The 27,751-nt window shown below is 39.7% G+C and overlaps 1 long non-coding RNA gene across 1 annotated transcript in view; it reads right to left on the minus strand.

The window, feature by feature from the left end:
* Positions 1–8,511: 8,511 nt before the first annotated feature.
* Positions 8,512–27,751, minus strand: part of LOC138112790 (uncharacterized) — a 397,150-nt gene continuing 377,910 nt past the window's right edge. The window contains exon 9 of the long non-coding RNA XR_011151840.1: positions 8,512–8,631. This is a non-coding gene — a long non-coding RNA (uncharacterized lncRNA). The remainder of the gene's footprint in view (positions 8,632–27,751) is intronic.

Here is a 27,751-nt window from a genome sequence, read left to right on the forward strand (position 1 = left end):
GACAACACGATACTCACTTGCTACCTTATGCGAGATTCTCACAAAACTAAAGGTATAGTTGTGCTGCAATTAATACCTATGTTTCTGAAACTGAAATATGAGTTGCCATCACTGCAATCACCAGAGACGAAGAAAATGTGTAGAAATTAAATTGTTACAGTAATATATCCGCCTAAGCTACTGCTTTGGCTAGATGAGCCAGATTAGCTCATGACAGATGAGCTTCATGAACATTTCATTGCCAAGGAACCCTGTCAAAATATTGGTGATTTCTCCGAATCTGTTCAACATCATGGAGATGTCAAACGAAATCTGAAAGGACATTATTTTTCAGGAAGAACAAAAACAATGAAAGCATACGAAGAAAACGAGCTGAGTTTCTTCCTTCTCCCCTACATGTTGCTTTAAATGCTGTCCTTGCAAATACTTTGGCATTAACCCTGAAACCTTTAGTCCCATAGATGCTGGTGAATTGCAGAAAGTACTGAACATTCTCAAAGAATAGATCTCCCTGTTTCAGTAACCAGGTTTTCAAACTGACAGTGTATTTTCATCAAGGTGCAGGGACTGTATAATCTCAGCACATAACAATTTAATCAAGATTTACACTATTGACATTGGTTCTGCCATACCCGCCCCCTCCTGGTCACAGGGGTACAGCACTTGAGGCATCAATGTCTGGCCACCAAGCTTGTGGTTCTTATGCTGAAAGATGATCTCAATCACAAGTCAGCAGTACCCTTTCATGAGTATGGAACATGATACAAAATGGTAAGTGGTAAAAGTAATTAAATACTGTTTTTTCATGGCTTGTTGCTTGCAGAAACTATGAGATACTGTTTACATTAATTAAAGGTAGAATTCCACGTAGGACAGTGGAATAAATTTCAGCTATAAATTTCAATAGATTTGATCTATTTGTCACAGAACTATCTGCTTCAAGGTAAACTAAGAAATAAAAGTTTCACTGATACATCTGGTTTTCTCAAGCAAGAGCCAGGCTATCAAACAGATAAACAGAAAAACTGAACACCCTCCTTCCCCCCAACAAGTCCTTAGTATCTTCTTGATAGAATTCCTCCCTCTCCCTGAGCTTTCATTATGTGACTTGTTTTATAAGGAGATGAAAATGCTTCCGTGATTTTTATCTGCATTTACTAGAGAAAGATTTATATTAAAAATCACATTTATATGGATTCTGAGGGGCAAAGTCTGAGACAAGGAATCTTTTCCTTAAGTTTTAACATTTTTACCACCGCTGCCCAAATGCTGAGCTAAACAACTGTATTACTGTCAATTATGAAAAAATGAAAATTAGTTTTAATTTTTTTTGTTGTTTTGGATGAGTGTCTCTGTCTCTGAAGATTTCCCTTGCCAGTCATTCATTAAAGAGTCGGTAACCAACACAGTGAAAAGACTAGGTAAAAAGCATCACAAACGTGTTTTCCCATACCATTTTTCCTGTGTGTTTGCTGCCTCTGGCCTCAAACTGTACAAATGAAAGCTTATTTGATTTATGTCAAAAACTATATATAAAATATCACACGGGATCCACAGAGAAACCGAGTCACTCTGGGCTTTAGTTTCATTATCCATTGAGGAATAACTGACTACAGCCTTGGAGTACGTAGAACTGATCAAAGCGCTTGCTTCCTCACAAGCAAAGAGAAAACCACTGTAGATTTCCTGTTTCATGCTTCAGTGCCAAAACACAATGAAAAAAGTTCTAGATGAGCATGTGAATTATTCTAAAACATTGTTCAATCAAATCTGATGGTTATGCGCATTTGTGAAACTCATCATTTGAAATGTCAAGTCACTGACAGCAGCGTGTCCTGAGGTGTGATGTATATTTGTGATAATTATTTGCTTTTTAAAGTTATGTATCATCTGCATCAAACCAGGATTTTTCTTAAGTGTGCCTTAAATGTAGAGATGTCAGTGCCAGCTGCATTATTCAGATCTGGGTTTTAAACACCCTCTGCCAGGAAAACACAGAGTCAGGATATGACTACAATACCATTTTTAAGGCACTCTGAGTTATTTTTCACTGTTCTCTTAAAACTGTATGTGGTGTGGCTGATGGAGAATGATTACTAACATTAATAGTAGCTGAAGTGATTTCTGTGCAGTATATGCAGCGTGATGCATTAAGGAAAGTAACATAGCAATAATTGTTATTCTTACTTCAGTATTAGCAAATTATACTCTTGGGATTTATTGTAATTCAGTATTCAGCTCTCTTCTGTGGCTCTTAGAGGCCTCTTCTCTGGTCATTTCAAAACTTTTTTGAATGAAACTGAAGGCAGTTGGCTCTGTTGTTGGATAAGTTCTGCTAACGTAGGAGGGCTGTCTCCTGAGTGCTAAAAAGACCATTTGCAAATCTTCAGCATCTTCTTCCTTGACAGCAGAAGTTACTATGTAGAATGGTTTAGATGGTGCTGAAATGAAATTTTACAGGAGATTCACAATATTCCAAGACAAGGCATGGTAGGGAATGGCAGTGACTTGAGGGAACCTTATAGCAACTTCCCCACCTTTTAGTTTTGGAGAGTGACACTGTAAATGAGCACCCCACCTGTGTCTGAACGCAACATTTTTCTTATCAGGAAAGAAATTCTGTGAGGAGGTGATTGAGTTTTTGACAATCTGGCAGCTACCTTACTCCTGCTATTTTGTGACAGAAAATCTTATAAGAAAATGGCCCATATGAACGAAATTATCAGGGTGCTTGCAGATATTCTGATTTCTGCCACGACCGGCAAGAAGTACCATAGGAGATGGATCACGAATCTTAGCTGTAGGGGAGCTTAGAGCTATTCTAGTTCAATCAGATTTCACAATTTGCTCTAATGAAGAGCACTGGCAGAAGTTCAAAGCTACTCCAGGTCTCGACTCTCCCTCCACATTACTATAAAAATGTCTGTAGAAGTGTTAACTGCAGAGGAGCCAAAAGTTGTTTTGGTTCCAGTCTTTCCCAGCAGGAGTAACTGAGAAAATAGAGTAGGAGTGCTAGTTCTGCTCACAGCTCCCTCTGCCTCCGGCAGAACACCAGAGACGTTGCCGGGAACATGGCAAAGTATGCCCAATGCTGTCACCCCTCACAGCTCCCGCAGCCTCAACCACGCCCTGCAAACACCACCAATACAGATGTACCAGCTCAGTAACTCCAGAAGTCTTTGAAATTAGCATCAACCTCCACTGCTGATAACCTGAAGTGTGTTTGCAAGCAGAAGGTATCCGGAGGATGGCTGTGTTCAGCCAGCATTGATTTCTTCAGCCTTTTGTCTATGCCTGCTTTCTGTCTGCTTTGGAGGTGGTTACTGTTACTACAAATCGCATGAATCATGTCTCTGTTAAAAAACAGAGCTCCAATTGTCTTACCTAACCCCTGGTAACTGCATGCCTAATAATAGCAAGCCATTCCCAGGTAGGGATTCTGTCTGTGTCCCAGACCCAGACACATCCACATGCATACACACACACATATTCATATTACTTTCTACACCTCATTTCTGGGAAGAAGTGAGCTTTTCACATGCAGTATGACAGTTCTGAGCTGCAGGACATGGCAACTATTATTTTAAAATGCCATTTTCACTTATTGCCTTGAGAAGCCAGTCTGGTATGTGCAATTTGCTTCTCAGCCCAAGCATCGAGAAGGAGTGAAAAAAAAACCCCAACTGCACTGTTTGGTTTTGAGAGAACATTGAATGATGAAGGCTATGGTTGGATCCTGTCCTGAAAGCTCAAGTCTTTCTAGTGTTAACTCTCCTTCTGTCTCTTAGGGAAGGCCCACACTTCAATAAGATACTTCTCATAGTTCTGACAAACCCTTATTTTTACACCTCTCAGTTTCCCCCTTGGAAAAATAAATGGCAATATGCAATTCCCTCATTACTGCAAGGTTAATAGATAATGCTGCAAATCAATAATGAGGTCTTCAGATGAAACTTCTCTATAAATTTAAAATATTATTCTTTTTGTAGTTCATGAGTGGTCTACAGAAGGAAGGAGTTTCTGAAGATTACTCCGGTGTCACAAAATTCTGAACTTTCATTCAGTAGGAAATCATCCTTGCATGACTACCTACAACTAAATCATATAACTGAGCACCATCCAGACACTTCCTGAACTCTGACGGGATTGATGTCAGGACCACTTCCCTTGGGACCCTGTTTGCAAATGTAGTGGTTCTAGACTATTTCACAAGGTTTTCCAAAGAAACCAGTTCCTTCTGACCGCTCTTATCATCAATCACCATTTCTGGGCATCTAAACTTGAATTATATGCTATTACCAACATAAGAGCCAGATTTAAGTCATCCCAAACCTCTGTATTTTCTCATTTAAAGAGATGTCTTGGAGCCAGGGATTTGCAAAGTCAGTTTCACTTCTGAATTTGTTCAGCTTTGAGAGTTCAGTTTAGGTTCATCTCTTCACATTGGGTGAATAAAACACGTGTGAAGAAACAGCTGAAAATGTAGGTGATGACATAATAAAAAATGTTCTCCTTCAGCTTTTATTTCTAAATCTATTATTTTTCATAGCTCAGATAATCTTTCTTGAAAGTTTGTTGGGAGTACTTGAAAACAACAAAACTTAGTGGATCAGATGTCAAACTCTGGTTCTATGCCTACCTCTGACCAAGGCAGGCTGTACTGCATGCCAAGCAATATCTTTAAAGAAATCCTACTTTCTCGTTTCTCGGGATCTATGGACAACAACTGACAACTTGGTATTGTTATTATGGGATCAAGTGCCTTACTTCTTATGAGCCCCTGGATATACAAATCACTTTGCAGTAAAGTCAGACCTGAACTAAATCTAGACTGTGTTTGAATTCACAAAGTGACTGGTCTGGCCAACAACTGCAGACCAACTTTCATGGATGCCCTCCCACTAAGTTAGTCTACAATACTCATATGATCTCCCACAGATTTCTGTGGGTGCAACAGGGAAAAAATTGGACCAATACTTTTATTTGTTATCAAATAAAAGCCTACAGTTCAGCAGCAATAAGCTTACTGTGAAAAGTCCGAAGACCCAAGCAAGTTAAAAAACCGAATCAAACAAGAAACCTACTGAGCTGTAAACTGTAGTTTATCAGTATCATGCAGTCATGAGCTGACTGTGTTACTGCCCTAGGGTAAGAAGTTCTTACCTTCTCTGTAGGAAGTCAAATTAATTTGCCTTCACTATCTAGTAAGCCCTTTGTCAAGCGCTGAGAAATTCAGATATTGGCCCCTCTGTGCTACAATGTATTCTTTGGAAAGTTGAAAGAGAGAAACGAATGGAAACCATAGAATGTGCATCAGTTGCTGAACTTGCAGCATTCTTGCTGGAAGAGCAGTAGTAATTCAATTGCTGATTATAACACTATGTCCCAGATTCCAGCTGAGCATCTAAGAACACAATGGATCTTGTGCATTCAGGCTGTTTTTATTAGAACTGAAACTCCTGTAGGAAACACTTTAACTGGGGACGCAGTAAAGGGTTAAACAAAAGTTAGACTCAAGTTTCCAAAGCCATCTGAACTGGCTTCAAGAAGACATGAAACATCTATGCATCTGGAAAACGGAACTTGCAATTGACTTTTCTGTACCATCTGCTCTCAAGAACATTTTCTGCTTGGGAGTTGCATAAGCAATGAAAAAAAAGCACACAAACAACTTCCTGTACCATGTTTTCGGTCACTTGTAATGACGCATTACAAAGCAAACCAGCTAAATATGCACAACTGTGCCTCACTCCAGATGACAACATGTATTATATAAGAGCAATGCCTGACAGAAAGACACTTATTTTAAGATATCACGACACAAAGAGCACTCAAGAGGAAATATTCACTACATGTGAGAGTTGGGGGGCAAGAGCCAGGGAGAGTTTTGCCTCCATCTCAAAAGGCCAGGAGTAGTTGAGAAAAAATAAAAAGTAGACATTTTTCGGTTTACAAAGTAAAATGATGGAACTTGTTGCGCCTCCTTCTGTAAAGAGGATTTTAACTTGGAATGAATGTAAGCTTTTTGTTGTTATTTAATGTCACTTTAATGCATTTTAGATTCAAAATTGTTCTTATCCCAAAAGCTTTCAAAAATATAATTTGTTTAGACTCACTTCGTTTGTCTGTTGGGAAGCCATGGCCTGATTTAATCTTGTATTGTGGCATAAATAAAACAATATCCCCAGGAATTAAGAGCAGTTTAACCAGAATAAAAATATCTACCTCTCCAAATGAGTCCCAAAAAACTGTGTATGGATGTATGTGTTGGCCTTTCTCTTTCCAGTGACTGCACTAATGGAATTGGATGGAGACATATGGGGAGATCCCGGTACCTGTGCAAATACAGGGAACTGCTGAAGAGGGGCTGAAGCCTTGACTGAAGCAGGGTGTGCAGCTGAAGGAGGTGGTTTGCCTCCACTTGGGGGTGTTTTTGGAACTGAAACTGAGATGAGTTTGCCCACTAATGAACAGACTCAGCTCAGTCGTCAGTGCAGATCTGACCTGGTTTGGGCATGGGCACACGATCACATTACTGTTAAATTAGCAAGAGTTTGGGTTGTTGCAGGAGAGCAGATGATACCTAATCTAGCCTAAAGTCACAGGGGCGCAGACAGGTGATACCTGATCTGACATCCAGCCTGCCACATAAAGATAATCCATTTGTTCTGAAAACATTCAAATCAGTGTGTGAATCTAGCCGAGATCAACATTTTGTGCTACACAGCTACAGTGGTTTTGATACTGTTTTATGACCGAGATCCACTATGCAGTCAAACTACAGCTTCAGAAACTGATTTTGCATGGAAACAACCAATTCTGTCAATCTACAGGGTAAATATGGGGGTGCAAACAGCTGCAGGGGAGACAAAATCCCCCACCTGAGAAGCGCACAGTCTTTCTAAAGACTAGCCATGGAAGAAAAAAGGGCTTCACTTCCAAATCAGTATCTATTGTTTTCCATGGGCCAAAAGAACTTAGACCACCAAATTTTCTTCCAACCTTCAAAATACTTTGGTTTAATTGTTAATACAGGGTTTTCCTAGATAATGAACCCTGTAGTCTAGAATCTGCAAGATTAGATAATTCTCAGGAGACAAGTCTGTCTCCAAGAAAATATCTCAGCCTGTGGCAACAAATTCTCAGGTTAATGAAAACTGTTTTAAGATTTCAGCTGAATTAAGGAGGTGCACAGTTCATATAGGTCACCTCTGCATGGGAGGGAACATCGATATGTTTTCTGTACCTACAATTCATTAAAAGCAAAACCTGGTTAATATCCTCTTTGCTACACCATCCTTCCTTTCCCGCCTAGCCCCCTTCCTGACTCTAATGCCTTACACCTCCATCCATCAGAAGGACACCATATAAAATTTTGTTCATAATTACATTGGCAAGTCTCCTCTGGTTTTCATGGAAGTTACATCCTCATAAATGAGAGCAGAATTTGGCTCTCTGTCTTTTCAAAAGGAAGACTAACGATCAAATAATTTTCTCACATCTCTGTTTGCACTTTCACAGTCTGGTTACATTGATTTGTGTCTCATAAGTAGACATTTCCTTTGTTGGTTACAAATCAATGTTATAGACCTAGCCTGCCTGCACATTTTTTCCTTCCCTCTTACAGTGAGAAAAACAAAGTGCAGCTTCAATTCCCCTTGCTTTATAAATGTGAACTTCCTTGATGAAGCATGAGAGAAAAGCAGATAAAATTCCAGCTCTCCCTCAAAAAACAGGAAACGTCTGTGCTTAAATTTCTAATTACCAAGATGCTTTATGGTATGATAAACACCTTTATCATTCCAGTCCTGCCACTGCTTTGTTAACCTAGCTATAATCCTCTCCTTCAGATATCACAAGACTTCCCAGGGCAACCCACTGTGATATCAGAGACAGCAATGACTTCATGGCATGAGTAAGGAAAAAAGAGGCAAAGGTTTTAGTCTGCAGCAGGACTGAGCTGCCACACAAATCTCCAGGAAAGGACAGAAAAGAAAAGGGTTTGCAATTGGGGCCTGAGAGGCAATGAGGTTTATGACTGCAGTGTGAAAATACAACGGTGAAGATGGATGGGTATTTCATTGCAAATGGATACGCATGATAATAGAAAAGGAGTAGTAAGAAACAGAGCCCTCAATCATAATATACCAAGTAAAAGAAGGTACAGGTGTAAATGTAGAACATATCAGTTTGATTTTCCTTTATTAAAAGAGAAAAAAATAAAGCTAGAAAAGAAGAGTCAAAGCAGCCTCAACTCAATCTCAATTTTAATACTGTGAAGAAGTTCAGTAAGTGATGGCTCCACCAATTTGATGGAAAACGCGTGATTGCCAAAATGAAAACAGAAATTGTTTAGAGCTGGCAGCAATAATAATAATAATAATAATAATAATAATAATAATAATAATAATGTTTAGAGAATGTGAGATCAAAAAGGAAAAGAAAAATTTTACAAATATGAACATGGCTGTCACCACCATCAAAGAACATTCTCACAAGTCAAAAGGGAATTCTATTTATTTTAAAGAACAGCATTAGGAATCAGGAAATCTGGGTCCTACTTGCACCTCTTCTGGGGAATCTGTGCTTGGCCTTGAGAAAGATATTTCAGTGCTCTGTGCTTCAGCTTCTCTGTAAGACCAATCAAGATAATAATAGATCAACTTCACAGGCATCTTAATTCATGGGTGTTGAGCAAACACTTTAAGTTTTTTGTGTAGAAACTATTTAAAGGCAAGAAAGACAAAAATGAATGTGAAGGTTTGGGAAACATTTGAAAAAGAAATTCCATAACTCAACCACCTCCTAAAATCAGAGGAAGAGAACAAATAACGTCCTTTTTTGTATTTTATTTCCATAGGAAGTATAAAGCTTCCCAGCCAAATGGGCACAGAAGTTTCCTTAAGAAATTAAGAGCTACATCTGCGAACATAATCACGTAAATGGCAAGAGGGAGCCCTGGCTGGCTGCAACCTTGCAACACTGTGTACATGTGCCTGTTCCCTGTGAGATAACACCACACTGCTGGCCCCATGGAAAGCAAGATGAGAAGTTACGACTACTTGGAGAGCTGTCTATTTTCACAGACTCTTGACACAGCAGTTCAGGCAAGAAACCACATCACTCTAAGACTTTGGGGACCAACATTTGGACTCCCTGTTCCACCAAGCCATTACCTTAGGCCCCTACCTGTTTTGCTTGTGTTTAAAATAGGCCTGGCTTTCTAAAAACCTTGAGTTTTGTAATAGCAGATATGGTGGAATAGGTCTTGATAGAGTAAACTAGATTTTAGAAAGAAAGATACAAAATAAGAACACTAAAATGAAGAGAATTATAAAAACAAAACCATTATTCTGATTTGATACAACTTTGACACAACTTTTCCAAACTCTTACTTAGACATAAATGACAAACATAAAATACCAAGATGCCATGAGTCAGACCGGCAGAATCGAATATGTTCATCAATGTCTGTTGCAACTTTTGTCTCAAGTAAGAGTTAAGAAAGAACTCAGGGGACAGAACTACTCAAATCAGTTTACTGATTAGGAACATATCTACCAAAACCTCTAAGCAGGGATGTGTTACCAGCCCAAAAGGACTAGCATGACCATGTCCAGCTATAGGACAGAGAGAACTCAATGTGCATTTCAACACAAATATATTTATAGCAGCTTGTTCACAGCTTATGGTGCCTTCCACTGTATTCTGCGTATTTTTCTTATCTTGCACTATCAAAGTTAGCAGACAGTGGAGAGGTATGCATCTTTTTCTTATCTTATCCTGAACAGGCTTCACTAGCAAGGACATAAATTCTGTCCTTTCAATACCAGGCTACAATTAGCACAGAGGTCATGACATTGCAGTGAGCACAAAGGTCACAAGTAGTGCTGCTACCACCCAGGGGGTTCCAGAGCTAAACATGAACCCAAAGCACTCTGGGCATATGGAAATGCAAAAGCTTTTTTTTCATATCTGCATATACACATGTCAAGAGTAAATATTTAAGGAATGAGCAACATGATAACAAAAAAACACCCCCATGTTTGTAAGCATAACAGGGATCAAAATATGCAACTGACAGGTGGACAAAGTAGGTTTACCTGGTGCAGAGCGTTGGAGAAAAATGAAGCCTTGCCTTTTACATTTCATGCATTTTAAGAAGCTGCTCAGATTATTTGTTTACTTTAACCTGACGTCTGTTCTTTTGACAGTAAGTGCCAAAGCAAAATTTGTACTGGAATACAAACACCTTCAGAAATTCCAGAGTATCTCAACATGGCATTTCTGTTTGGTTCTTTCTATAGAGTTGTATAGATAAACATCAAAAGGTGAAATATTTGGGCTCAAGTCACCCAAAGGCTGGGAAGTGCCCGGATTGAGTATGCATGTTACTTGAAAAACCAGTTTCATGCGGAGTCATTACTGAACTGAACATTTTCAAAGAAGCCTTGGCTAGACTTAGCTAGCTAAAGGTGAGTGCCAGTATTTCCTACACATTGGAGCAAGTAGCCTCAAAAATCCTGGCCCACAGGACTGGCTCCAAAAGCAGGTAGAGCTGAACTGTTAACTGAAGTGTTTGAAACACACCAACCCTGAGAGGATTATACTGAGTTTTGTGACAGCTACACTTGAGGAAAAAGAGGAAAGAAAGGGGCTGAAGGAGCCTGAAAGGAAAATGAACAATTCAGATCAATGGAACAGGCCTGGAGGCTTCTAAAGAGAATCTTTTAAAGAACCACAGACAATGGCCACAGTCTAGACTGAACACACAGAGAAAAGTCAAGACAAATCGTCACCATTAAAAGCTAAGTAATCACATCACATAACAGCAAGATACAGCAATAGTCTCTCTGTCTCTGCTCTGAGGTGAAATCACCTGGAATGTGACAGTTGTTTCTGGGCACCTCCTCATCAGAGTGATTGTAGACAGTTCAGAGAAGAGCCTCATAAGCAGCCAGTATGGTAGAAAGACTGAGCTATTAGGGAAAGAAATTAAGAGCTACATCTGCAATAGCCTGGTTACATGCCAGTGACTCTCAGATGAGGGCAAAGGCATGAAAACAAGCTGCATATAATGGAAAGGTGCAAATGACAAAAAAAAAAAAAAAAAAAGAAAAGGAAGAAAAGAGGTTAGCTAATAATATAAAGGTATATGGATGAAATCAACACCAGTAATGTAAAGCTGAAATTCCAAGGAGCAAATATTATAAACCTGAAAAGTAGTCTCCTTAGGGAAGTAACTGAAGTTTGAATGTGTGTTTAAAACTGACCTAGACAAAACATTAGACATGCAATGCACACATCCTTCATTGGCCCTGGGGAGATGGGCTGAGCAGGTCTTGATTGTTTTTCCAGCTTGATGACGATGACTCCAAGGTACACTGTGTTTTTCTGGTCTAAAAACCATCCACAAAAATATGGAAACCCATGAAACACACTTTGGTAGGTTAGAAGATGAATAACCAGAAGGAGACTAAATTCATGTTCATTGGATAAGCCTGTGAATTAGGCAGAGTTGTATATGAAGAAAGAAGTAAACCAGCAAGGAGTAAAACTGACCAGGTTGAAGAAATGGCTTTCAGCATCAGGTCCCCAAAGAGGAACAGCCACACAGCAGAGTGGTTAATCCATTGCATAAAAAGAGAGCAGTATATATGGATCAGGTAACAAGATGTGAGAATGGAGTTGGGGAAATTACTTTAAAGCATATGTGACCTCCTGAATCACAAGTTGGCAAGTCTGTGGAAAGGTTAAATGCTTGTGTCACAAATTCAGAAAGCTAAGTGTGCAAAAAGGGAACTTGTCTCTCTCTAGAAAGTATCCTAAGAAAGTAAATGACAGACAGAGTGAGCCTTGCACTCTTCTGTACTATTGAACCATGGATATAAGCCTATAAAAGAAAAAAATAATAGTCCACTTACCTGAGTATTGAAACACTGCAAAAAGCTGCACACAAAGACAAAAAGTATGACAGAGAGATGCGGGGGGTGGCAGTGAAGGGAGTACAAGTGTCTGGACACAGTGGGATGAAACATCGCTGTCACTTCCTATCCATAACCTCCCCAGGCAGCAAGGAGTGCAGACAGGAAAACCACTAAACCTGAGACACAGAAGTTACTACATAAAACAAACCAGATCCTGACTGATTTCAGCCTGTACTGGAAATAATCTTTAATTTTTTAAACTGGAAAGTAAAGACCTTATGGGTGAGATGCAAGGGGAAGGCAGAGACAGAGAAATAAACTTTTTATTGATAGTTTTCAGCAAGAAGAACAAAGTCTGTCTTTACAGCAGTCATGTTATCAAAGAGAAAAATTAGGTTATCTTCATTTGAGTGGTGTCTGGTTTTATGTTTTTTGGAAGCAAGGGGAAAAAAGACAACCTTCTTTGAACCAGATACACTAAGTGATTTAACTCCTGTGTCCTTACATAGGAGGGGCTACTTCAGATTTTATGCTGCCATGTAGCCCTGACAAGGCAGCCCCTTCCTGACAGTGCAGCATCTTCCTGACACTTCACTCAGCCTGAGGTCTTATGAGTACAGCACTGCTGTCTGTTGGCTCCTTCCATGGTGTGAAGGGAGAACATCTCACAAAGTTTCAGGTGACATTATATAAAGATCATATTGGCTTCTGAATTATACTTCTGCTAACCTTTGTCATTGGTCAAGTATGACATCCAGAAAACTTTCCTCTTGCTCTACCTTCAGGGGCCCAACTCCAAATTCAGCATTAAGATACATCTTTGAAGAAGTCGAGCTGGTTGTATCAGCAATGGTGCTTCCTGCACAAAATGGTAAACATAAATGCAGTACTGATTACATTGCAAATCATGCCCTGAGGCTGGAGGTCCAATGAAATAGTGATTTCAGAAGCAGTATCAGGTAAGGTATTCTCGTTACTCCCCAGGCCATTGCAGAAAATTACTCTACAATCCCTGCAAAAATTCATGATTTAAAGAAAGATTGGTGGTCTCTGTTTGTAGCTTGACTCTACAAACATCTGTGCTGAGATGAGTGGGAGAGCTGTGCAATATGTTGGTAAATCTGAGCAGCCAAGGAGGGAAATTTATTCAACTGGTTTGGTCCCTGAAGCCCATGTATCAACCGACCACAGCCTGTGCTCCATCTTAGCTTTCTGCAGGTCTCTGCTAACTAATGGTATGTACCTGTCCAACTGCAGAGCCAAATATAGCTTCTTTTAAAGAACAGAAAGGAATTCCTGCTGAGCCTGACAGAAGACAAGCCCACCATGTGTCTGCCTGCTGCTGAAGAGTCTTGTGACAAAGGTGGCCGGAGGCGGCGTGTTTATTTTCCAGCTGATGTGCACTGATAACCTGACCTCTACACTTACAAGATTCATGTAATATTTCATGGCTTACCCCAGCTACCACAGGGCCTGCATCCTAAAGCCCCACATATGTCACAGAGGACCTTCCAAGCAGCTGACAGACAAAACACTTCTGACACCCATTCTGGCTAGCATAACACTTAAATATGAGGAAGAAATACAATGCTGCTTACTCCCCCAAGTGCAAGCTAATTTTGAAGTTCATCCTATGAGTCCTTATAGAGAGGATGTTTTAATTACCTTCAGCCTGCCCAAACCAGCACTCCTACTCCTATGTGTACTGCTGGTATGACTGACAGCTGAGAGCTTTTCTAAACACCAAGCATAACACTGCAGTCACTAGCGACTCAAACTGCCTAAAGTGGTGTGATTTTTATCACTTTGACAATACTTATGACAACCTTCTTTAAGTGTAAAGGGATTTTCAAAATTTACTAAGATTTATAAAATAAGCCTACCTAAAAGTTTCATGTGTGTATGCAAATGTTGCCTAAAATCATATACAAAGAACAGCCTGACTTTGCCTCATACCAACATTAAAAAAAGGTGTCTCAGCTCAAAGAAACAAGCTTGGCCCTCCTTTCCTCAGTTTACATAGCCTTCCACTCAAGCCTGGGAAAACAGATAGGGCTCTTCCCCCCAGTAAAACAATATTGGACTTTCTCCGTGGAAGGGTACACCGATGTAACCAGTGAGACAAGGCATGGAAGAGAATCAATGGCAGAACTAACCAGGCTAATTCAGCTGTTAAGAAAGCAGCCAAACCCCAAAAGCCCCTCAAAGGTCAAAAAGTATCTCCGAGATTATGTCTGAGAATGACCTAGAAGTCGGCGTCATCCCGAGTGCTAAAATGTTAAATTCTATGCAAGCAAGAACTCGCTCTGTATATGAGCTGAAGTTTTCAAACCATCCCCCACAGAGATAATCATAGTAGGATCCACAATAAGAAAGATCTTGTTACGATACCTCCCAAATACTAATGCAAACAACAGCATGCTTCTATATTCAGAAAGCATCTACATCTCTGACAAGTCTAAGATTTCTGAGACCAGAGCAATAAAAGACAGTCAAATGCAAGTAGATCTTAATTTCAAAATACAGGTATCTTGACATCCAGAGGGTGCAAAGGTTTTTTTTTTTTTCTGGCTCACAATGTATTAGGTATTAGAAACCTAACCTCTATTTTATGTCTGACTCAGTTCCTGCTAAAATAAGAGATGCTGGTGGACCCAAATGGGAGTCTAGGACATTTTTTAAAAAGTCAGCCGTTATTGGGCTTGGCTGGATATGATGATACATAAAGATGATTTTTCAGGTAGAAGCAATGAGCATGGCTCCACCCAACACAAACCATAGTTCTGCTAGAACAGTCCCTTTAGCAGAGATGTGCAGACCCTCCCCTGTGTACCTGACCGTCTGCATACTGCCAGTGTAGGTGCACCTACTGCTGCTGCAACAGATGTTAAAGCGGGAAAACCTGACTCCCAGAGCAGACGGATTAATGGGGCATTAACATCAAGGCCCCAGTCGTGGCCATTTAAATACTAACAGCTTTAAGTAAGTTATCCAAATCTTGAGCTTACTGTGTGAGCCACTAGCACTTAATTATAGAAGATTTGGGGCCAAAACTTGCCCCAGGGTATGCACGAAGTCATCTCAATGATGCTAAGGGAAATCCATGTGCTATATATTAGAAAAGCAACTGGTTCTAAATAGGGCTATTTTAAAGCAGGTTATCAAGCAGGTTATGCAACAGGTTATTTTTTACTGAACATCCGTTTATTATTTACATTTACAAAAACTAATTACATGACAGTTGCCCAGATTCATCAGCTGGGCTTCAATTTACATTCTTCACTAACATTCCCACAAAATCGATTAAAGAAAAGCTTAGTTTTAAAGCCTAGCAGCTTGAATTAATGTTCTGTTAAATCTGACAGATTTTGTCCATGGTTCTTTATTGACCCTTGTGCTTTTTCTGACACCTTTGTGAGGCACCTTTTCCCAACCAAAGTGTATTTCATGGTCCAGGGATGGTTTCTGACTGAGGGAAGAGTATTTTCACCTCCTCTTCACCTCCCAGAGCAGTATTTCAGGGCTCATCAAGAGGTGTGCCATTAAACCTAAAGCATGCTTATGGCTCCTCTTGCATTGCAGCAAACAGATCTGTCAGGCTTCAAATCTACTGAGCAGCAGCAGGTAAACACAGCTTTTGTTTTAGCAGCTCAGTTACAGCTAAGTGAGCATCTGCCCTGGCTGTACACAATAAACCTTCTATTTCAGAGGAGTATAATTGTCATTGTATTTCGTTGTCCTTTGAAACTTAGAGCAGGAGGCTTCAGCCTGAGAGGCCACTGCAGTCATTAGGACATTAAAACCCCCACATTCTTCACCACCTACTGTAATATGCAATTATAGATACCTGTGTAAAATGAAAGGAAAATATCATACTATGTAAAGCCTCAAATGATCACTTGCCTTGGGATTCATCTACAAGAGGCAAAGCCATACAAGTTCAGTACTGTTACATGGCTGTGGTACTTGCTATGAGCAATATACTGAGTAAAACTCTTTGAAGGTTTTCCTATTCCTGTTAACAGGTTAGGGGGCTCTAGAGAAGTGTCTTATCAGATGCTACTTTTCAGCTCTAATGAAACTTTCTGCTAAGTGGGAGCTGAGCTGCTCCATTTGCCACTTCTTTTGTAAAAAATTCACTTGTGGAAGTTATGGGCCTGTTTTCTTATATGCAGCCCTTCACTTACTCCAAAAAAGACTTTTATATCACTATTTCTTCAAGAAATGCACCAGAACTTCTTTCTGGTTAAAGTCTCAAGGAATGGCACAGATGCAACTTTGAAAGCAAATCTGTGGTGAAATTCAGGACAGGAATGTGGTGTGTATGTGTTCAGAACAGTGTTCAGAACACATGTTCTTCATACAGTATGAAGACTGTAAAGTAATTGGCAACTCACCCAAAATCTTAGAATGAGTAATTTGTGGCAATTTCATCTATGTAAAGTTATCTATAGCATGTAGGGAACAAACACATACATGCTTTTGAGAAAAAATACCCAACCTCTTGATACACACTGACATTGCATAGTATATGCCTAAGAATTTAATGAAGTGTTTGGGGCCCATGCTAACTTTGATATGTAGGGCTCTAAGTCATGCAGTTCATGCTGATGTTACTGTATGCTGCTATGAATACAGAGAACAATTTTTAAGACCAGCTCATTGTGTTACACTCACAACCCTCATTTTATTTTAATGTAAATTGTGTGTTTAATCTCTTTTGAAGGTTTCAAAGATCCTATCACCTCTATTTTTTTGGGCACAGAATCTCATGAGAGGATGCAGTATAAATGATACCCATCCATTCCATTGTATTTCTTCCTTTTCCACAGTTTCCTTTCTTCCTGTCCCTTTATCTGCCTTCTTGTGTCTCTCTTTACTCATTTCTAGTTAGTCCCTTAGCCTGCCACTTGTTCTCCACTTTCACATCTACAGTTTCTAATACTCTGTAGTATACACCTTTTTTCTGTTTCTCCTACTTACCTCTCCTGGCACCATCAATGTTCCATGCTATCACTGTACCTGGGCTTTAGTTTGTGTGTTTACCTTTGTCTTGCATGTAGTAGGATAACTCTCTCATGTGACACCCTCACCTTTCAATAACCCTGGGTTTCCTATCATCTTCAGTTCCTACCACCCCAGAGAAGGCAGGAGGGGGAATGAAGTGCTTGTGGAGGCAGTGCTGGCTGTCACAGACTGATTGACAAGGAGCACGGTGCCTCCAAGTGCCGAGATGCTGCAGTTTGTGGAGTGAAGTGAGACCTCGGTGCCCGATACACCCTCCTTGCTTGAACAGACATTTTGAGTGTGGCTGCCGATCACTGTTAGCCCAGTGACTCCCTGCATTCTCCTCACTTCCTTCTCCCAAGCTGTTAGACTGGCAAGCTCAGGAGAAATCACAGGTTTCCTAATTGCATTTGTGCCTGCACAGAGAGAAAACTTAAATACAGGCTGGTCAGATCTGTACAGATGATGGAGAATGTTTCGCTCCATTCTGTGCTAGTGTGGGCTCTTCAGTTTGTGCCTGGCAGCTTCCTTGTTCCTGAGAACAGAAAGATAAACTGTGGCTTTGTATGGATGGGGAACATGACAAAGCAAAAGGACAGAAAAGGAAGTTCATTACATTTATCTGTGCAAACATTTTCTCAAATGATTCCTTCAATTTCACATATCGAGCCCCCTCTGTGAGCACATCTATCCTGGACGGCTGTATCTTGGATTTATAGAAAAAGCTTGTTCCTATATCTACTCAGTCAGATTGGAGCTCTTTATTGGTGCTGATGAGTCTATTCAGACTCTTCTGACTGTTCCTTGCTCAGAGGCAAGACATCATGCACTGTTTTCAATGGCTATTTAGGCATGGAGGGGGCTCTGGTAACTAGGTAATCCAGAGAGAAAAGCACAGCAGCAGCCAGTCTGGACTGCGACTCTGACTCAAAAGTGGTCAAGTTTTCCTTTGACTGCCCAGGATAGGCTCATTTTTAAGAGGTCATTTTCTAGTCAAACCAAACACAAAAGCTGACTAAATCAAGATGGCCCAGTGATTCTGGGAATTCCAGTGCCTTGAGTGATGGAAGAGAAAGCAGGAGCCACAGACAGTCCTTCCCCCAGGTTAAGGGTGGTTCTATGGGCAGCCTTAGTTTATTTGGCTCAGTGGCTCATGATTACTGAAACAACAAGAAGCTTTCTTCTGTTGTATCGCAAAGTCTCACGGGAGGCTTCATTTGCATACAGTGACTCAGAAAAAGCTGCCTGCTGAGCTGCACGTACTGGATGTCTGTCTGGAACAAGTCAGAGTAATTTGTCCTCTTGTTTACAGCAGCCTATTTATAACAGCACGGAGATGACCCATGGAATACACCCAGTCTACCCTCCAAACACCCAGAAAGGGGCTTTTCACACTCATCACAAAGCCTCAAATACTATAGCTCCCTCACCTCCTCCTTCCAGTGAAGATGATCTCCAAGAGCTACAGGCAGCAGAGTGGATTACAGCAGGTTTTGATGAAACACATCAGCAAGAACCTTTGTTGCTTCATGGTCACACTAAGAATCCATCTGCTTCAAGATGATACAAGGCCCAAAGGATTGAATACAAGTGTCCTTGAACACCTGTGGACTATGGTATCCACTATTACTATTTTCCTCAGAAATAAGTTGTTTGCAGCCACTCCAAGGTGATCTGTGGCTTTCAGGATTTTTGTTCGATGGCTTCCAATGCTCAAAACTCCTAGAATGAAATCTATAAAGGCACAACCTGTCTCAGTCAGATAATTTCAGCACTTAACAAGACCAAGCTTCAGAAAGCACCATATGTCATGTATGTAAAAATGACAGACCTGTAATGAATCATATACATGTATTCTGAATTAATTTTTCACAGGAGTAATTTTAATGTCCTACATTAGCATCTCCTGGTGGCGAAGATTTCCCCCTAAGAATTAGATAAACAATTCTCCAACCCATGCACCTTCAAACAACTGCTTCTTCCCAGACAAGGAAACAGGTTTTTCCTCTCTGTTACAGATACTATATTCTTCATTAGAACCAGAGAAACCTAAGGTCCTGTCTTCATCCAAAATTCTGTCTCATGTGAAATTTCTATTTTGCATTAGAAGAAAGTCCATGTCACTGCTTTGGAAAAGAGAGCAGGTTTCTTAATCAGACATGCCATGCTTATTTTTGACCCTGTTGCTAGACTGAAATTAGTGACTACATGAATATATCTCACATATGTAATGTACAAATATAAGTATACATATCTGCACACACACCCACCAAACTTCAACAGTTATACGTATTCATGCATGCATATGTGCAAGCAACTATTTAATTTTTACATATATATATATATACATATATATATATATATATATATATATATATATGTATTTACAGGCATGTTTGTATATGTACTTACACACACTCACATATGTAACTTGTAAGCATTTGACAGTCATTGAGCACTACCTGAGCTCTGCGATGTCTCTTTTGTGATATCAGAAGTATTTGATATTTGAAGATGAAGGGATAAGGTCAATCAGTCCTGTACTTACAGAAAAGAGACCCAGTATGCCCAAGGCTTACCTAAAGCACTTTTCTGTTATATACTTATGTATGTATACTCCATTAAAGGACTCCAAAACTTCTCCCTGCGTCCTCTTTTATTTGGGCTGAGCAGCACCACTTGGAAATGGAGAGTATGTTATTCCCAAGCTCATGTCAGCAAAACTAACTGTATTTTATGAGTATGCCTGCCATTCCTACCCCAGCACTCTCCCTAAGCAGAGCTACAGCAGATAGTGATTCTTCTGCCTTTGCTCAGAAGCTTCTCCTCCACAGTGCAATTTTGAATATCTCAAGTTTTCTAATGCTTACTGAGAAAACAACCTCTTCTCCTGCTCCCTAATTAATTTTTCTTCTTTCTTTCTTTCTTTCCTTATTTATATCTTACCAATTGCACAGGCCATAAACTAAAATGGCCCAGAGTTCCTTAATGGCAATTTTGAATCCTGGAGCAATGACAAATACAAGGTATGAATTTTGCAATTCATGATGAAAAGAAATAAAAGAATTCTGTATCGAAGCAATACAATTCCTTTGATTTTCAAAGAGGATATGCAGAACGGGGTTAAAGGTGGCTTGTAAGGTCCTGAGAGATCAGCAATGCTATTTATAGCAACACTTTGTACAGAAAAACCATATATGCAATTATTCAATTATTCTGACATATGTTTACAGCTGTTCCCTATCTCCAAGGCTGGTCAGGAAGGATTAGTAGAGTTGACTGTACAACTGATTCAGAATGGAAAAATTTACCCCCTTTTTATTTTTGGTACAAGTCTTAATTTTTCAAGTGATGTTTTTGTTCAGTTGCATGAGCTGAGCAGTCTGGATAAATGGTATACATCCCTTTGGCAGTATATGAAGGATTCTTTTTTTACCATTTGTTATTTATACCATCAGTCTGGTCATCTAAGTCATATGCTTCCTGTTTTTAACTGAATGACAAACTTTTCAAGCAGGAGGACAGATTCCAAATGATGCATAAGTACTCATAACCACAAAAATCTTCACCTGAACATTTTGAAAATGTTCATTAGAAGAGAAGTATGGCAGAATAAAATAGAATCTGGACAAGTATGCACAGATGCCATTTTGGGGTGTTTTGCCAGGCCTAAGATTAAAGAATCAAGATATAAATAGGTGAGATAAAGAACTCTTAATATTTTTGCAAATGGTCATACTTCACAAAGAATTGCATGTCACAAGTTAGACAGTGAAATAGGGTGGGATTAAGGCTTTCTGACACTAATAGGGGAAGACTTACATTACAAACTGATCAGAGACCTTACTTTCCAGGAAAATTTCCCAAAATTTAAACATGTTGTGCCAGGTGTCAAACATTCTCTAGCTACATCACAGCAGTGAGAGCAGAAGCCTTCCCACTAATCACTCAGTTTTACCTGTGGCTGCATTTTGTTGTTTCCTGGCAATCCCACTTCACATCTTTGAGCATTCTCCATCCAGAAGGAGGGGGAGAGAAGTGGAGATTGGTTGAAAGCAATATAAGCTCTCTCTTCCCAGAGAAAAGATGTCTACAGCAGTGTGTGACAGTAGAGTCAGCAGGGAAATACATCTTGGAGTGCAGGGAGCTTAAATGATTATTCCTTGGCCTTGTAAGAAGCAGCCTTTGGGCCCATTTGTGCTATGCTTCCTGAGCATTTCAAAGAGCTGTTTTCCCCCAAAGACCTCAGCAGGATGAAAAAGAGCAGCTCGTGGGGAAAACACTACCCAGAGTGGGTATGGGAGGGGTGGGCAGAGGCAGCTGCCTCTGGTGCTTCGGACAGAGGAATCAGGAGGGTTTCTGCAGGGGGGAAGGAACACCACTATATCCATCATAAATGAAACCTGTTTCTTTGTAGTCATGTAGAGTGATCAGACTCCTTCCTTGTGACACTAATGCATTGATGGGCATTCTCAACAGAGGCTGTCTTAGACTCTACGGCTTGGAAAGAAAATTAGGGAGAAAAATAAAGATCATAAAGTCAAACCTGTCAATAATGATTTCTTCTGATTACAAGCAGTGCTGAGGTCATCTACTACTGACATCAACAGAATTTTGCTTGTGCCTCAATATCCATTAGATTCCAACACTCAGTTGCATGTTTAATGCATTCTAATATGAGTCAAATCCTTTGAAAACTGTGCCTGAGATTGGGAGCAGAGCTGGACATCACCATACACTTTATCATCATTCTTTTATGATGGAAGAGCATTTTGTACAACCAAATCTACGTTCCACTGCTCTCAGGTTAGGTCTCACTCATGATGTGCTTTCCCACTATTTCTTTCTTCTTTAGATACTTATGCAAACCATACAGATGAAGCATCATCTCCTCACATAACCTTCAAAATATTTTGTCTCATACTGTCCTTGTGGGTTACTGAAATGCAGACATTCCTAAATTCCAGGCTAGAAATTAAGGCTTGGAGATGATGTTACTTGCCAGGTTCACAGAAGAAAGTAATGAGCAAAAATCTGAAAATCAGACTTTAAAATTCCAAGCAAGTAATTTAACTTTTGGAATAGTTCCACTATCCACTTTGTGATTGAAGACCCTGAAGACCCTTTTCCTCCTGCTATCCCACATAATGAAATTGGACCTTGAAGCTTTTCCATTTCTCATTAGATTTTGTCCTGTGCTTTTACTTAAAAAATATTTTGCTTTGAATACTTCTTTTTTCCTCCCAGTGACTTCCATTATTCCTGTTCCACCTTTGCTTTTCCTTCTGTTGCACTTGTTGCAACTGAGATCAGTAGAAGCTGCTGTGTTAGATGTCCCAAGAGCCAGAAAAACCACACACAGGATTTTACCACTTCTGACCCTATCTTTTCCCTTTGGGTCATTGAGTTGCTTAAAATTTCATGCACCATGCAAAGCAAGTCTAGTTTCTCTGTAGGCAGCATAGACTATAGTCCATTATGGCAACATTTTCTGGGGCTGTTAAGGGGGGATGCACACTTCTTCCAATTGCATTGTGTATTTCTGATTTCCTTCTGAATGCTCTGAGGGCACTGGATATTTACTGAGTCTTTCATAAAACTGAACTCTACATCAAGATTCACTTTCACAGGCCAGTTTGCAGCATGGCTTTTCCCAGCCCTGTGTCTCCTTTTCTCTCTTCTCTGCCATTCAGTCTCCAAGAGGTTTCACTACGTTGTGTTTTCCCCTCTGCTCTACTGTCTTGTGCTTGCTGGCAGACTGTCACATGCAGCTGAGATCACTCTGACCCCATAACTGAGCAATCTTGTATGTCAGCAGCAAGAGTAGACTGGGAACATCTCAGTCAGGTGTTATAAAATGTAAAGTGTGTCTGGCAGCCACAAACTTCCTTACACCTCTAGCAAAGGCCTTATACAAAAGGCCTCCTGATGCAAGAAGCTAGACTTCCCATATTTCTTTACAACTTCAAGTACAGTCCTAGAGCCAAATTCATAGCAGTGAAAAGTGAAAAGTAGGCTGAAGGCTCTTTTCCTTATGGAGAGAAATTGTGAATGCTAGCTACTTTCAATACCATGCTCACTGTGCTTTGGCATTTGGAGACATCCTTAAGCATGGATTTCTTGGTTTCTATTGTTTGTATGTTCTGCCCCAATGCTATTTCAGTGTATATTTTAATGAGTGAATTTATTATATAGCTCACTGCACAAAAATTTCAGTTACATTATTAAAAACTCCCTAGTACTGATTTTTGGATCAGATATTTCCTGCATGTATTTTGAATCCACTGTTGGTTATTGAATAGCTTTTCTCTTTTTTTTTTTTTTTTTTTTTTTTGTTCTTGGTCCTGTCTGGGAATAAGGCCTAATATGGGTCTGCCCTCAGTACTGCTACCTTTTTTTCCTCCCCTGTATCCCAGACTACAGCACAGACCTCTCTTAAACCCAGTAAGACAAGATAAGCCTTTTCTGCCTGGCAGCATTTCAGAAACATTAAGTGTAAGAGAGAAGGTAAGTAATCCACCATGCTTCCCCATTTCTGTAATGGCAGAGGACATCTTGCTACATTTACAATGCTCCTCTGGGGATATTTCATCAGTTATACCTAACTCTAATGGACAAGAATTGATTTGAACTTTCTACTTAGCACAGAGCTGTAAACAGCTTCACTCCAGGTCGCAGCAATGAACTGGTGTGTAAAATTGAGAGAAATTTGGAAAACTTCTCTGTTGATCTATTAAGTAAGCTAGCAGCTGAATGATCCAGGGTTTATTAACTTGTCTTTTTGATTTTTTAAAAACAGAAAGAGCAATTACTAACCTAGATTATACATTTTTTCATTCTAACATTTCTCCTCCATTTTTTCTAGGGTATTGGCATTTGAGCTATCTCATTTACTTTCAGTTGAGATTTGTCAAACCAGGATACAGTTTGGGAAGGTATTTTTATTGTTCTATTTAATGTCAGATGCTTATTTTTGTAGTTCTCAGAGCAAAAAGTCCAGAGAGCTCTTTGTCCTGCTGTAGTAATATCTGCTAATGTCTAAAGTCTATAAAAAAATAGCATACAAGGCTCTTGGGGTATTCCCCCCACTGTCAAGTTTTCTATTGGTTGGTACCTTAGGCAGTTTTAATCCTGGGCATGAAAGCAAAATTCCATCATTTTAAAAAAATTGGCATATAAAGTATTATATCTTTGCCAAGGTTTGCAAAGTGAAAACACAGAGTTCTTCATAGCTCTGCTAGGGAGCAAATAAGCAGCTCCTGTTATCACAAGCTGTATTTTTTAATGCCTGTTGTATTAGAGATTATCTAGAAAGGTTGAAGCTGGGGCAAATGATCACATCAGTAATCCATATTTTAAGATCCCTGTTTCCAACATACTGATCATCATGGTGAGCTATGAAAACATTTTGTAAAGCGTTAACAATTCTATACAGATAATACAAATAGTCACAGAAAGCAGACAAGCAAAGAAGATATGTTTTATATTAATTCTAAAGTTAGAAATCAGGCAAGCATAAGCAAGAAAAGACAAAACAATGACCTTCCCAGCTCAGCCTTTTGTTTCTCTTAACTAAAGATGTCATTCTGCAAGACTGTGTTTCTGGGCTGTTCCTTTGCGCTGAAGACAGAGAGAACTGCCCTTTTTTTTGTGGATCATCATCTGGAACTGGTGCTGGAATAAGACACTAGCCCTGAAACCTTTGCTATGGGGCCACAGAATTGCCTCTAACATAGGCAGGGCAGAAGATGTCAGGTTTCAAAATCAAGCAGCAGTAGCTGCCACCACCATCTGACATTCGAATGGGATCCCAACCTATTTCCAGCTGGTATGAACACTGAGAGCCTAATCCTCACAACTTTCTTCTTTTGGTACTCTCACTGACATCAGTGAAACTTGCCTTTTGTTAACAATTTTTCTAGTTTCTAGCAAGAGATAACTTGGAGATAAATTGAAACAAAATGGCAAAAGGCAAGACTGTCACCAAACTAGTCTAAGTTTGATCTGGATTGGAATAAATAATTAAAAACAGCCTATGTGACTTCAGAAACTTGAGAACCACAGTATTGGTTGTGCAACTTCTATATCTCTGGCATTTTAAGAGAGAAAAGCTTTTAATTTCCTGTTGGTCCCATGTTTGAGTAGAGTTTTTGGCATTCATCCAGCACAAATTTAAGGAGTTAGCAGCAAAACCTAGGTGCAAGTCTAAATTTTATTCCCCTGGTTTGTACTGGTGCTACTGGCTGTAGGGAAACTGGACTACTGCTGTTAACAGGTTGTGCTCTTGTCTTCAGTTTTCAAAGAACTGATTAATCTGGGTATTTCCATACTATGAGGGTCAGGCGAACTAATGTTGAATGCCAATGTTTCTGCTTATTACTTTGGTGCTTTTGTTCTCTTATAATTTTTTTTATAGTTCAGTTTAATTTGATTTTATAACAAGAGGCACAGCTGTATTTTAAGTGTTTTGTAATGAGTTGCTCTGAGACACACTTCTTGACCCAATACCTCAATTTAGCATCTTTCTTGAGACAAATTTGCAATTTGGGAATGGCAGAAGATGAAGAGAGAGAGGTGCTAGCACAAAGGATTTCATCTGAACACTTCTCATTCCAGCACATTTCAGGGAGAAACTGCTAAAAGGAACTGGCTCTTCTAATACACTCCTTATCATAAAACCACAAAGACAGACTGGAATGAATTTTTAACTTCTGTAGTGATAACATTTGCCCCATCTCTTCTATCCTCATGGATATCCTGGGAAATGGATCCTGGATGCAATACACAATATTGGCTGCCAATTACTGCTTCACAGACCAGCACCGAGCTGGTAGCGGGAAGTGACAAAACCTCCTGGCATTTACTGCTTCAAAAGGTGCCCATCTGCAGAGATGACACCTGGGACCAGAGGGATGGGCTGTTCAGCACAGGAGGCATTAGGCATTGAGGCACTCAGGCATGGACAGATTCTTCCAGCCAAGTGGAAAGAGTTAGTAAAGACTAACCAGCCTACAAGAAAGTGTTTATGGTTTAAACTATAATGGTAAACAATTTATAAACTACCGAAAAGAGGTTTGCCAAATTAATTCATGAGACAACCACTTGGTCTTTCAAAGTAATTGAGCAATTTTTGAATCTCCTTGTTTCTCCAGCTAACTTGCAGAACAGATTGCATTATTTGGTTTGTTTGTTTGTTTTGTTAGGCTCACCAACACCACCCATCCCAGTTCCCTGCATGTCCTAGGATTCATACGCAATATGATCCTAGACAATGTGCCCCTACACCCTCTGTGGAAGGTGTCTATAAAGGATCTTAACTGGCTGAGAATCATAATGTTCTTCAATACAAACAGTGATGACAAATGAAAAGAAATTCTTTACAATACCTCAGTATTCCCATCCTTATATCCTTCTTCTTTTCTTTGAAAATGTCCCCATCTATTCCCCCTCAAACTCAAGTTAAACTACAGAACCTTTTCTTTCTATGGGTTTGCTCTTTGCTTTTTCAACCACTGTTGCACCCTTTTCTCTGTACCTTTTATCTGAGATTTATAAACCTTTCTTATGGATCTGCTTGTCCTGGACTTGAGCTTAGTGAAAGGCACTTTTTTGACTTGAACAACCTCTTCCACTTTTGCCCATTTAGGCACACTCACCTTCCTGCTTTCCTTCCTGCACTTTGCAATACCATGTCTCTGGTATGCGTAAGAAGTCTTTGTGAACCTTTCAATTTTGTCACCTGAATTTTATGGCCTTTCTTGAATTATATTTTTTTTCTTCCTTTTTTTTCTTTAAGCCAAAGTAAAATAGGCTACCATTATGAATCTGTTCTGGTATTCAGCAACATCAGAAGTGTTCTTGAAGCAATTCTTAAACACTGCAGTATGGCTTGGGCCAAAGAGCAGTTCTTTAAAGGCATATTATAAATGAAAACACTCTCCATAATAAATGCTATTTGCACAACCGCTTGACTTCTTCCTTCCAGCCATTCACTAATGAAAACAATAATATTTCTAATTTACCAAAATAAATAAATAAATGTAGGTGCAACTTCTAGTTTCTGGCAATATTCTCATCCTTACTAAATCATATTAAAGGAATGTACTGAAATGCAGCGTGATGAATTCATTTTCATGAAAACACGGATGAAGATGATGAATCTGGTACAAGAAGATGCCAGCATCTTTATACACAACATCTTTGAAAACCTATGCCTTTCCATTCAACATCAGATACAAATTCTGCATTGAAGTGGCTTAGCCCAAGGTGCTATAAACTTTGGAATTCAAACTAGATGACTACCTTTCCAAATAATACTTCGATACAAAAATTCATACATATTGTTCCTAATCATGGACTCCAAAATAACACTGCTAAAGAAAGATGTAATTTTTATTGCTCACCCCTTCCAACCTTTCCCCAAGAGGCAGCCCACATATCCGATCCTGATATTTTTCACTTGTGATACTGGATACATGCAACAATTGCCTGGGAAATATTGCAAGGTCCCTTTACACAGGGTGAATTGGGTAAAGACTCAAAATAAGTGGTGCCAATCCCTTATCCATCTGGTTTATGACTGTTCCAGATGGAAGGAAGCTATTAGAACACCACTCTTAACTCCCAGCAAAGGCGGAATACAGTCTCCAAATTAATGATTTACCATATGAGCGACCTAAGCTTCGTCAGAAGGCCAAGAAAGTATTTGGCCCACTCAAAAATGTTCAGAATCGTCTTGAAACAGAAAAGACCAGATTAACAGTTCCTGAAACTTAGTAGCAAAAGGAGCTAGGACACCTTGACAATGGCTGACAAAA

This window comes from Aphelocoma coerulescens, chromosome 1 (genome assembly GCF_041296385.1).
Source record: "Aphelocoma coerulescens isolate FSJ_1873_10779 chromosome 1, UR_Acoe_1.0, whole genome shotgun sequence".
NCBI classification, from domain to species: domain Eukaryota; kingdom Metazoa; phylum Chordata; class Aves; order Passeriformes; family Corvidae; genus Aphelocoma; species Aphelocoma coerulescens.